A 14,502-nucleotide genomic window follows, 5' to 3' on the forward strand; every position below is an offset into this window, starting at 1 on the left:
GTCGTTTCATAGGTAACACTTACAATTCAGCACTTTACCAGAAAATTATACAGGTTGCATAATTCAGTGCATACAGATAGACATATAGATAGTCGTACATACACATACGTACAGTAAGGAAATAAACGCGTTTGCACACATGCATAAGATGCAGCAGCAGCAGTAGTTATTAATAATGATAATAAAAAATGAGCATAAACCATTCCTAGCGTCACCCTGTAACTAAATATTGTCAGTAGGTATCTCTTCATGCTCAATAAATCACACAGATGCATAGTTTCATTCAATATTCCTGACAGTAATGTAATGGGGAAGTAATGTAACAGAACAGTAAATATTACTTATTCTATATGCTAGAAATTTTACTGGAGATAGGATACATTAAATCTGATTATCGAAATGCAGTATTTCGAGCCCGGAATTTTAGGTGCTAAAAGTTAAGAATGACAATGAGTGTAGATGAATAGAAGTGGTGCCCGTGAGGAGGGTTTTAAGCTTAGTTCACAAGAGTCCGATATGTAATAATAGACAACAGAGTCAGGACTGAGCAATGGATCTTGCAAACCATGCGCTAATTTGTAAGTGGGGTTAAGAGGATTAAAGACCTTTAACGATACCAAAGGGAAAATACCGAATAACAAGAATGGCATTTCAAAGAAGTGGAGGTATGGCAATGATCTTGTAAATCGTACGCTAGTTTGTAAGTGGCGGTTAAGAGGATTAGAGACCTTTAGCGGTACCGGAGGAAAAATACTGAATGACATCGCAAAGAAGTGGGGGCATGGCTTTTATATTTATCAACTATAGCGAGGAACAATATTAACTTTTAGCACCTAAAATTCCGGGCTCTAAATATGACTAAGGACCAGAATATAATAATAATAATAATAATAATAATAATAATAATAATAATAATAAAATCAATTATGCAACCGAGGACTAGCATATTCATTCCAAGATAATCTGAAATAATAGGCCTATTAATCAATTATGCAACTGAGAACTAACAATTCATTTCAAGATAACCTGAAATAAATTAAAATGTTAAAAAACGTTATGTTTTATTTAACGACGCTCGCAACTGCAGAGGTTATATCAGCGTCGCCGGATGTGCCGGAATTTTGTCCCGCAGGAGTTCTTTTACATGCCAGTAAATCTACTGACATGAGCCTGTCACATTTAAGCACACTTAAATGCCATCGACCTGGCCCGGGATCGAGCCCGCAAACTTAGGCATAGAAGGCCAGCGCTATACCAACTTGCCAACCAGGGCGACGAAATAAATTAATCAATTATGCAACTGAGAACTAGCATATTCATTTCAAGATAACCTGAAATAATAGTAATCAATTATATGATGAAAGAGTAATGGAACGGAGAAAAATTCTCTCCGGCGCCGGGATTTGAACCCGGGTTTTCAGCTTTACGTGCTGATGCTTTATCCACTAAGCCACACCGGATACCACCCCGGCGTCGGACAGAATCGTCTCAGATTAAGCTCCAACTCTTGGGTTCCCTCTAGTGGCCGCCCTCTGCACTACGTCATAGATGTCTATGAACGTAGGACCGAAGTCCACACATGTGCTGAGGTGCACTCGTTATGAGTGACTAGTTGGCCAGGATCCGACGGAATAAGCGCCGTCTTAAATCACGAACCCAAGAGTTGGAGCTTAATCTGAGACGATTCTGTCCGACGCCGGGGTGGTATCCGGTGTGGCTTAGTGGCTAAAGCATCAGCACTTAGAGCTGAAAACCCGGGTTCAAATCCCGGCGCCGGAGAGAATTTTTCTCCGTTCCATTACTCTTTCATCGTATGATGACGCAGAATATCTGCATGGAAATATCATATGTACTTCGGTACATTAAAATTATGTATATATATAATCAATTATGCTACTGAGAACTAACATATTCATTTCAAGATAACCTGAAATAAATTAATCAATTATGCAACTGAGAAGTAGCATATTCATTTCAAGATAACCTGATATAAATTAATCAATTATGCAATTGAGAACTAACATATTCATTTCAAGAAAACCTGAAAGATATTCTCAGAAAAAAGAAATTACAGAATTGCAAACAAACTGTCAATACGGTTTCTAATGTCAGTATAGTTTCTACTACTGATACAGAAATAAATAATGCTTCTGTAATAAATATTTGAACTCAAATCTGCATTTCCACGAACCTTATGGGATGTTCTAGATTAGTCTTATTAAAATTTTGTCTTTTTCCCGCTTAAGTTAACCTCAGAGATAATTCCTAAGTTGTTGAATAGCTCTAATTCAAAGTAAATTTATAACTAAACTAAATAATACATTAAATTATAAGTTTTAAATAATAAAAAGTAGAATCAAGCCTTTAGATAATAAATTTGTTATTGTACATCATAAAATTAATACGTCATATTGCAAAGAATGATCTAATTAAATATTAACTAAGTTATTATTAATCAATGCGGTTCTTACCTGTTAATGAGATGAATGAGGTCGTTTCCAGCATGCCTGCACCTCAATTCGGGGACGAATCTTCATAAGTTCGAAGATCAGATATAGTTCTGGATTTAAGAAGTTTCTGTGTTTTGTTTTGATTGAAGAAGAAATTCCACTCACACAAAAATGCTGAGAGAATGGCAAGAGATGTAAAATAGCGGCGTCATTAAACACTTTCAACTCTTTGCGAACAGAAATACGAAAGTTTCAGATTGATACGTTACCGAGTTTTATTTTCAGCGAATCGTCAACGAACATTTCCAGAAGGCTTTCTTCTAATTTTAAGGCAATATCAGAGGAATTGATGATGATCGTGTAAAAATGATTTGTAATCCAATCTTTGGTGTTGTCTTCTCTCTCAACTTGTGGAAAGTAGTTAAAAACTATGTAGGCGTACTGAAATTTTACAATTTGAATTTATTTTCAGTAATAACCTACTAACTTCATTTTGCTCAATAAGTTCAAAAACAGTTCGGAAAAATGAACTACTCTATTTTGCTTTTATTTTCTCAAGCAAAGCAAGACAGAGCCTATTATAGGGCCCAAAATTCATTACACCACAGACAATGAGTAGCAGTAGGGTCGTTAGTTCTACGTGATGATGCCTTTGCCATCAAATAAATGCTTCTGGTACTCATTTCTCTTGGAGGCTGAATGATTCTCACGGCCATAGTGCGACCTTCCAACTTATAATGCAATTCCTTAACCGCGAAGCTACCGTCCCTCCCCCTTTATTGACGCAGTTAACACAGGTTTCTTAAACTCGTATAATGCTTTCACTTTTTCACGATCTTTAATATTCTTGTCATTTGTCAAAGCCATGGAGTTGGAGATTCAGTTTAGATCAATAAATTTGTTGCAAATATCTACCAAATAACCTATTTGACAAATCCGGCCTTCATCTTCATAATATGTAACCAAATTGGTTTTCAATGTTGAAAGGGAACAATCTACTTCGTTTTTCAATTGAGATGCTCAGAATAATAACGGCAGATCCCAACCGACCATGAACTTTGAGATAGGTGTACGACTGTGTACTCCTGTCATTTACCTTTCATACGGTGAAGTATCAAATTACTTGGAATATACCAAAGCACTCATATTCCACATTGAAAATTAGTCTTTAGTGGAAAAGAAAGCTTTCTCAGTGAATAAATGGCATATCCCAACTATGTGGGATTTTCTTTGCGCCCACTACTAGTTCATGGCGTTATAATCAATATGACATGGTCTCATTCCATCGTCATGCTGGGATACTATAATTATCAGCCTTACGATTAATAGACCGTGGTCATAAGAGGAAAAGTGAAGAAGGTAAACTTGCGAATTATAAATGAGGCAGTAGAGCAAGTTGGCAATTTCAAATACTTGGGGTGTACTATAAGCAGAATGTATGTATATAGGGCGTATGTATGTATGTATGTATGTATGTATGTATGTATGTATATGTAGTCCACGCCTGTGGAGTAACGGTTAGCGCGTCTAGCGCGAAACCAGGTGGCCCGGGTTCGATTCCCGGTCGGGGCAAGTTACCTGGTTGAGGTTTTTTCCGGGATTTTTCCTCAACCCAATATGAGCAAATGCTGGGTAACTTTCGGTGTTGGACCCCGGACTCATTTCACCGGCATTATCACCTTCATCTCATTCAGACGCTAAATAACCTAAGCGTCGTAAAATAACCTACTAAAATAAAAAATAAATGTATGTATGTATTTACACTGCAAGTGGGCAAACACTCGGTGGCAGTGGTAACTTAAATACACAGAATAAAAATAATACACAATAATTACAAATAATAATAATAATAATAATAATAATAATAATAATAATAATAATAATAACGTAAAAGGAGGTTAGCAATACCAAAGAAAGCTTTTAATAGAAAAAGGAGCACCTTCTGCGGACCTCTGGAGAAAGAACTAAGAAAGAGACTACTGAAGTACTATGGGGCAGAAACATGGACATTACGACGAAGTGAAGAGAAGCGAGAAGTGTGGATATGGAGAAGAATGGAGCGTGTGAAGTGGACAAGAATAAGAAACGAAGCTGTGGATGAAAAAAGAATGATGCTGAAAGTAATCACAAAAAGGAAAAGGAATTGGCTGGGTCACTGGTTGAAAAGAAACTGACTTCTGAAGGATGCACTAGAAGAAATGGTGAACGGGAGAAGAGTTCGGGGCAGGAAAATATATCAGATGATAAGACGATATTAAGATATATGGATCATATGAGGAGAAACAGGAAAACAGGAAAGACTGGAGAATGCTGAGTTTGCAGTGAAAGACCTGCCCTTGGGCAGAACACTATGAATGAATGATGAATAGTCCTGCACCTTATCCATTACGCTACTGGACTGACACAACTACACCTTACTTTACGGTTTATAAGGACTTCAAAAGCTAATATCTAATATTTTGAAAATTAAGGCCCATTTGACACGGTTTTCGGATGGGTATTGTTTTTTCTTCTATAAATTTACGTTATGAAAGTTCAATAAAATCGATATCTGGAACAGTATGGACTTCCTTTGTTAGTAATATATGAGACTATATTGTTTACACGGCGTGAATTCAATAAAATTCAGCACAGCATAGTTTCATAAAACATAGCTGCTGTTTTAAGATTTAATTAATTTATCTTAAGACAATTAAAATTCTATCCACGTGCATTGTCGTTCAACGGGATGTTTGTTCACTTATTTATTTCCTGCTATAGCACAGCGTGGACATCCAAGAGGATGTGGGGCTCCACAGGTGATACTGAAGCATGTACAAATAGGAAACAAAAACCAACCACTAGCTGCAAATTTCCAGAACGTGCGACACTTATCTTCATATCATTTATTATCTCTAATGGACGATCAATTCAAAGCATGGACATAGGATTGGATGAACTCGAAGCATTCCATAAAGATCTTTGATATATTTTATTGTACAAAAACAAGTCAGATTTTAAAAGTTGCCATATTATGTCGTATTTTTTTAAATGTGAAGGGCTATCACGACCGATGTAAGCTGGTGGAATAAAAATGACACACAATATCGAATGTGATAATACTCATTCTATAGCTGTTTTTTCTACCAAAATCTCATAGGATCATCTCTTGGATAAAATAAATTATCGTAGTAAATCTTTAAATGCGGAAAAGGATCGAAGGGAGTAAAAACATTATCTTTTAATAAAATAAATCTGGTTTTCCCATCCTTCGGTGATAAAAGCTGCATATTATTTTATATTAGCCTTTGAAAGGAAGCAATCCTCAGCTGATAGAGTGAAACCATATCGCCATACACTTCCTTACACCTGGCAACAACAGGACGTGGTTTGAAAGAAACTCCTGAATTCATAGTTTAGGGAAAAAACGTTAAATAGAAGTATGAAACTTCATTACATAATGAATATGCACACGATACATACAGTAGTCTACATACAGAGTGTCTAAAATTTCTTACCAGCTAACTAAAGAGGTTGGGTCAGTAGCGGTTCCTCGGGGGAGGGAAGGGAGGAACGTCCTCTCACATTTTTCTTCTTTTGAAAGTAAATACCAAATGAAATAGATGCCTTGAAATTCGAGGAAGATTCGATAATTTTTAAGTTCACAGCTATAAAAAAAACCTCGGTTGATCGAGTTTTAAACCATGCGCACATGCTGCTAGAAAACTGTGAGAAGGATGCGAGATTGTTTGTGTGGAGGAAAGTCAATCCATTCCTCCTTTACTGCAGTTAACACACACAGACAACAGTGCGCTAGTGGCCATAGAAAGAAGCAGAGTTTTAAAGCAAGTAAATGAACGGATAGGGAGGAGATCCTCCTCTGAATCAGCGCATGGGCGGGAAATAGAATCCGACTGGTCTTGCAGCAAGCTCGCTACCGCTGCCATTTAACGATGCTGCATTCAACCAAACTATAACATGTCATCTAGGAGGAGACACAATAAAAACAGTTTTAACGCAAAGCTATGAAAGACACCATATAAACTTTTTTAAAAAATTATAAATAAAGATATATTCATTGCACTATACAGGATGTTTAAAAAATACGGGGCATAATTTCAGGTATGTATTTCCCACATGTAGACAATCAAAATAGTTCATTACAACATGTGTCCGGAAATGCTTTATTTCCGAGTTATGGCCTTCACAACATTGAAATTCACCAGAACGTTTTTCTTTCCGCAGGTCGTTGCCGTCAAAGGAGACGTTAAGAGGGCACTCTGACAGTTCATTCCGAGGCGAAGGTTACATTCAGTGTTGTGTAGGCGTTAGACTGTGCGACATGTATTCAAATCAAAAGCTGGCAGAGATACTTCATGTACGGTAAGGCGGACGGCAATGCTGCGCTGGCTCGTCGTTTGTACCAGGAGAGGTACCCACAGCGACAATGTCCAGATCGGAAGACATTTGTACGTCTCCATTACCGTCTGTGCGAGTATGGAAAATTTAACTCTCTTGGTTTGGGAAGGGGACGACCAAGATCTACAACTCCTGAAGTACAGGAGGAGGTTCTGGAGGCTGTGAACATGACTCCTTCTATCAGCACACGAAGGGTAGCGTTGCAAGTCAATGTTCCTCATACGACTGTCTGGAGACTGTTGAAAGAGTATCAATTGGATGCACTTATGCAATATGGAACCAACCACCATTTTATGAATATCTGGATTTCTATTGCAAAATGTGTCTTAATGTCTATAGTTTCTTAAACAAAATAGAACCAACTCCTATCTGTAACGTGCTGCCCTATAGAGAAATCTGAACCAACCACCAAAAACAGAATTCATAGTGCAGCGTTTTGCAATTTAGAACCAACTCCAAGCTGTCACATCCCATGTTTGTTTTGTGTAAATATGGGAGTTTGAATACAATTTTTTGCTAATAGGAGTGATATATATTATATATTATATTATATTATATTATATTATATTATATTATATTATATTATATTATATTATATTATATTATAGCAACAAGAGTAATGTTAATGTATCAAAGAAAGTTGTAGAACCGAAGATGTTTAGGTATCAAATATGTAACTGCAGAAGAAAATCCAATGAATATTTATTTTAGTAGGTTATTTTACGACGCTTTATTAACAGCTTAGGTTATTTAGCGTCTGAATGAGATGAAGGTGATAATGCCGGTGAAATGAGCTCAGGATGCAACACCGAAAGTTATCCAGCATTTGCTCATATTGGGTTGAGGGAAAACCCCGGAAAAACCTCAACCAGGCAACTTGCCCCGATTGGGAATCGAACCTGGGTCACCTGGTTTCGCGGCCAGACGCGCTAGCCGTTACTCCACAGGTGTAGACAGGATGATATTGATGGAATCAATGTTCCCCTTGACTTCACCTTGGAATGATAAGTGAATGTCTGAACAAATGCTAATGAATATATATTTTTTAAATTTTATTTGTAATCCCACAATTAGTGTCTCGGATGTTTAGTTTTCCAATAACAAAGTGTTAAACATGGATTTGAACTAGAATGTTGCCTCATCTCTCTCTCATTAGAATCACGCAAGTAGGAACCAAGTGCCAATATCCATTTTTGCAATAAGCAATATCGAACCAACTCCAGTGTTGGCCTTCTACTCTGTGTGAGTCAAATACTGATGCGAGCTGCACCATTGATCTGAAAGAGCATTTCAGAATGTTAATAATACAATCATTACTTTCGTAATAGTATTGATGTAGAATTTTATTTGTAACGATTTGCTAAAACAGCTGTAGCTCAAAAGCTGTATTTTGGACTTGGTTCCATATTGCATAAGTGCATCCAATTGTATCCTTATCATTTGCAATGTGTACAGGCCCTGTCACCAGCAGATTACCCTGCACGAGTTAGGTTCTGTGAGTGGTTCTTGCAGCAGTGTGGAGTAAATCCGAACTTTCCTGCCTTAGTATTATTTACAGATGAAGCACAGTTCACACAAGATGGCATAACAAATTTCCACAATCAGCATGTATGGGCGTATGAAAACCCACGTGCAACTGTTTCATCTCATCACCAGGTGCGGTTCTCCCTCAACATGTGGGCCGGTATCATTGGTGATCGATTAGTTGCACCCCATGTACTTGTAAACAGACTTACGGGGCAGGCGTACACAAACTTCCTGGAAAACACCATACCTCATGTTTTAGAAGACACTCCACTGATCAATCGTCAACACATTCACTTCTTGCATGATGGTGCTCCTGCACACTTCAGTCGTACGGCTCGCCGGTACTTGGATCGAAGGTTTCCTGATCGATGGATAGGTAGAGGTGGCCCAATTGCTTGGCCTCCACGCTCACCTGATCTGAACCCTCTCGATTTCTACTTGTGGGACCATTTAAAATCATTGGTTTATTCGTCTCCGGTGCCTGATTTGGAATCCCTTCGGAATCGAATTGTGGCATGTTCTGAGGACATATGCAATACTCCTGGAGTTTGGGATCGTGTTCGCAGGTCAATGAGACATCGATGCAGAGGCAGCTTTCGAAGGGGGGCTGCGGAGCTGCAGCATCCCCAGACATTTGTGGCTCTTGTCTCGTTTTATGTTATGAAATACATTGTTATACAGTGTCTATTTAGTGGCTCGAATTTTTTTTTTTTTAATTTCGCTCTCATTGACATGCACGCAATAGCTAGTGAAGTCACTTCCTCCCCTGGTGCTGCCAGAGCGAACTGAGAGACAAGGACGGATTGGTGAAGCCACTTCCTCCCCTGGAGCTTCCAGTCTCTTCTCGGATGCTTTGCGCGTTTTTTTACCCCTCCCCCCTGCTGCCACTGGCCATGAATCCAGAGTTTTCAGGCGCTGCAAAATTTGCAGCAGTTGTCAGTAGTGCACAGTTTTAAAGACATTTTCTTTAATGTTGTGAGTATAACAAGTGCGACAATGTTTAATTCTGTACCATATTAACAGTCCATTCAGTTCAGTACCTTAACAATTCAGGAGAAATGTGAAATTAAGTGTCCATCAGTTGAATCTCATAATGGAAAGAGCTACTAAACAAAATAGCCTACAAAGATCGAATATTTTTTGCTAATTTATCCAGTATCCCTGCTTTCTTCTCTCGATCTCCACACAGCCTGTATTAGATTAATATGTTTCAAAGACAATTCCATCAGCTGGGGCAACAAGATAGAGTTTTAAAATAAGAACAGTAAATGTTGTTCATGAGAAGAAGGAGCCATTGCTAGAATGTTTTCAAAATATAATGGAATCTGAAACATGTAACAACATCACAATAAATGAGGCAAGCGCCCTGGTGCGTACTCATGAAGATCCTGAATTCAATTTCTGGCTGTTTTTTTTCATCAATTGATGAATCATGTAGATATATTATACAACCAACTACAACATCGCCAGTTAGATATTTCTAATGTTCAAATCTGCATATAAAAAAATAAATTATGGTTTATTTCACGACACTCGCAACAGAAGGGGTTATATCAGCGTCGCCGGTGTGCCGGAATTTTGTCCCGCAGGATTCCTTTAAATGACAGTAAATCTACTGACATGAGCCTGTCTCAATTAAACACATTTAAATGCCATCGACCTCGGCCGGGATCGAACCCGCAACCGACTATGCTATCGAGGCCGACTCTGCATATCATGCTTTGTTAATGCCATACAGACAATACGGAACAGTACACAGTTGAGCAGTGAGATCTGTGAAAATGAAATTCCTAAAAAGCGTCGTATGATCGAAGAGATTCAGACAAGGGTTGCAGCAGCCAAGGAAGTGTGTGATCTCATTTTCACATAAGCTAATACCCGATTCCAGTTCATAGATCATCTGATATTAGCCTATCTTCTCTTCTGTGTCAAGAAAAATTTGAGTGCTATAAAAGCTCATTTCCTGAAAATGACCTAAATATGTGTGTGAAGCTTTTTCCAATGTTCGATAAAGACAAACTAAAACGGAACTCACTGTGTTGTATCAGAGACAAGAATTCAGAAATATCAGTGACGCAGTCAAGCTCTTGCAGTTTCTTCTGTCTGAGAACTTGCAGGCCTTTCAGAAGTTTTGGAACTACTATGCATAGCTATCACCATACCAATGGCAATTTCCGAACCAGAACGTTGCTTTTCGTGTTTGAAGAGAGTAAAATCCTATCTCAGAAATACGATGAGAGAAGAGAGACTGACCGCATTAGCTATGTTTTCCATTGTAAAGATTATGTTAAACGACATATCGGACTTTAATAAGAAGATGATTCAAAAGTTTGCAACCTACAAGACAAGGCGCATGGAACTAATCTTTAAATAATGTAAGTTGCATGGTTTATTTTCGTATGCAGCCCCCCTGAATTCAATACCCACGAGCCGCCACTGCATCGATTTGAGGTCTGTATTCAAGCAGGAGGTGGACATTTTGAACATCTTCTGTAATGACAACGACCTGCAGAAAGAAAAACGTTCCGGTGAATTTCAATGTTGTGAAGGCCATAACTCGGAAATGAAGCATTTCCGGACACATGTTGTAATGAACTATTTTGATTGTCTACATGTGGGAAATACCTGAAATTATGCCCGGATTTTTTAAACACCCTGTATATAAGCTATATTCATGGTTTGAAACTTTCGAGGATATCTGAAAGTTGAAGTTGGATTTATATAAAAGAAAGAGAAAGTAGTTCTAAGTTAGTATCGCAGATCATTTTGGCCTCTGAAATTCACTTCCATTCATTGTCTACTACACAGGACAACAGCCAAGTTGTCAGTTTTGTACAAATATATTTGAAATTGAAGGTACTGGAAACTACATTATTTTTAACATAAAAAAATTAATCGGCCACCGCAGCTTTGAACAATAATGGTAGTTGACTTTACAAGAACTGATATTCTTCAAAAGCATGTGATACTGAACTTGCAAAATGTACACGTGACAACACAGACCACGTGGGTGGGTGCAGTGTTCTTGCTTTCCTAACAGATTATTTCTCATTCCCATTTCCGTAAAACGGTTCCGGTTACGTGTTAGTGGCTAGTCTCTTCCAACACGTATGATGTTGTAGTGTGCGTGAAAAATGCTGCGAGGTTTTGAATTTCCTTGTAATTGTTCATTTGTGCAGTTATTCAACAATGAATGGAAGTGAAAACATATTATATTTTGGACAATTTAGGAAACTCAGTTTACAAAAACAGATTTTTGCTATACAAAAGGGAAGGCCAATCCTAACACTACCTGGTCTTACATGTATGCATGTTGGCTAATTTGTAGCTTGTTTCTTTCAAGAAAGTGTCATTTTGCGCTGTTAACTTCTTTCCTCCTCTTAAGGGGAGACTGTACGTCCTATACAAGCAATGTTAAATCAGTATAGTTTAGGTACAATTTTCTCAGAAACTATCTGTGATATGTTAACCAAATTATCTGCAATGTATTTTACAACCTTCCTGTATATATTGTCATTTTTTTTACTCATTTAAACATAAAAATGTATTTTTTATGAATTTTTCTCAAAGAGACAAATATTTTCAACATTTTTACCCAAAATCAAAATTGAGTTATGACTGCTATTGGTTCAAGAGCTTCCAAAAAATGACAAAACATTGTCAGATGATACACAAATACGCTCTAAAAATTTCATGGCTCTATGACTTATAGCTCCTGAGAAAATTGTTCCTTAATGTCACAAAAATAAATTTGCGGAAAAACTGGATTCAATTTTCAGCATCTTATGACTGACCACAAAACATTCCTGCTCCGTATGCTGGGTCATCCTCATTTTCTTCTTCTTCTCTTGCCCTTTTTAGACCTCTGGAGTGTTGTCTTATCTTTTTCCTAATCAATTCCACCTCGTAGTCAGCCTTCTTCACCCTCAGTTTGTCTAATCTTGAACAGATTCTAACCATATTTACTTAATTCCTAACAATCTAATAACCTCTAGCTTCCCAGTGTTACCTTCATTAAAAGCTAGGACTGCCTCATACACTCCAAAATGACAAAGTTTCATGACCTACAAACACATTTTTTAGCAATTTGGTCCATATCACATTGTTGAAGGACTCGTTAGGATTTTGTGTTCGTCCATGGAGACATTTACAAAGAAAACTTGGGTCTGCTAGAGATCGGAAAATTGGCTTGATGGTGAAACATACAGCTTCTGGTAGTGAATGTTGGTACTTATACTGTTCTCCTGCTTCCAGAGCACGGTTGTATTTGTATCAAGATGTTGATCCCGATGGACAGAGTTGATGAAATGGTGAGGCGTCTGTGGAAAGTTTGAGGAAATATATTGCCCAGATATCTTGCTGCATTTTCTTTTCACTATCTATGTTTCTTCTTATGGCCTGCCCATAATAATTTTGTATGTTGTCAATTTCTTTGTCAGTCAGTCTTCCCCTACCAGAAATGGGTTTACCATCTTCCAATGGCTCTTTCTTGAGTTGTTGTCGTAGTTTTCGAAGATGTGTCCCCATTCTCTTCTGCACGTGCCCAATACATTCAAGTTTTTCTGGCACAACATCACCATAGGGCTTAGATTGCACAGAACTAAGGAACGCTTTGCTGTCTCCATCCCCCAAGTATTTAGTATATCTAACACCATGAAGAGCCAAAGAACGAGAAAAAATAGCATTTGCTCCTTTCACCTCCAAGCCGCCACTGCTATCTTTGTGATTCATTTTGCATTCCTCACTTTCTTGGTGTTGTTTCAGTTTCTCTTCATTTGTTTCAATGGTACATTTATGACAGCATTTTGAAAGAATTTCTACGTCTATCACCTTCCCATTATCTACACTGGTGGCAGACACCACACCATTTAGACTTGTATGTCCTCTACGCTGCCAGCTCCCATCGATGGCCACAGCAATGTCTGTGCACCCTTCATTATCATTCACAGATTCTTTCACAGCCTTCTTCATAGAGGACAGAGCACAAGTTTTAACCACATCACCAATACACTTATTATAATTTTGAAATCTTGTAGGTCCTTGGGGTAGATTCATTACAGCACACAGACTTTTCCCAGCTGTTTCCCCTTTCCCTATTGTTCTCAGCCCATATACAAATCTCAAATTATGTTCATAACCAGAATACTAGAATAAAATTAGAGTTTCTTCTTACAACATTTACATTCAAACACTAAATAACTTGCTAATCCTAGGTTTGCATCAGAACAAGTATTTCATCACAAGCATTACAATATTTACATTTCATAAAACTAGAAATAGTAGCTGACAACAGTTCAATATCCACTATCACATTCCCATTTGTAATTTTTGCATCACTTGTCTCTTCCATTTCAGTTGTTGGGGTTTCATTCTGTTTTATATCATCACTAACAAGCTTTTTCCGTGATGCACTACAATTATTTACAGAGCTGAATTGTGAATTTGGAGTGGAACCTGGTGTTTCTAACCTAACCTCATCAATGTTCTCATTAATTTCAATAACTGCACTATTTACAATATTTTTCTTCCTTCCACACCCTCCTTTTCTTTTCAAGAAGATTTTCCTAGGACGAGGCATTTTTCTTCCCTTACAAGAAAAACCACTGCCTGCTGGATCGCATCCTATAGGTGCGTAAACTGCCTGCTCAATCAAAGTTATTTTGCCACTAGGTGGCAGGCAGTGCCCACCGCTATTAACATTATCAGTATATGCGATGTCATTACCTGCCACCTAGTGATTGTTCGCGCATAACCATTCATTGGGCAGGTAGTATAAACAGCCATAGGATGTGATCCAGCAGGCAGTGAGAAAAACACACAACACTAACAATAAACTGGCGGGAAACAGCTGAAAGGAGCATGGTGAAACAGACTCAGCAACAAAACAACACAAAATTTCTTTCTATAACCTCAGGAAACAGGAAAAGTAATGCTATGGAGATGGAGAACTTGAAGGGGGCGTGGCATGTCATGCAGAGGGAATTTAAATTGCCCTTTAAAGTGCTTTCAGGTCTATTTTCAGACAAAAATACATAACATCTTGATAAAACGGACCCTAAACTATCAGAAAATTTAAAAAAAAAAAAAAAACAAAAAATCAATGACTTTGACCCTAACTCACCTACAG

Source organism: Periplaneta americana, chromosome 1, assembly GCF_040183065.1.
Source record: "Periplaneta americana isolate PAMFEO1 chromosome 1, P.americana_PAMFEO1_priV1, whole genome shotgun sequence".
Taxonomy (NCBI): Eukaryota; Metazoa; Arthropoda; class Insecta; order Blattodea; family Blattidae; genus Periplaneta; species Periplaneta americana.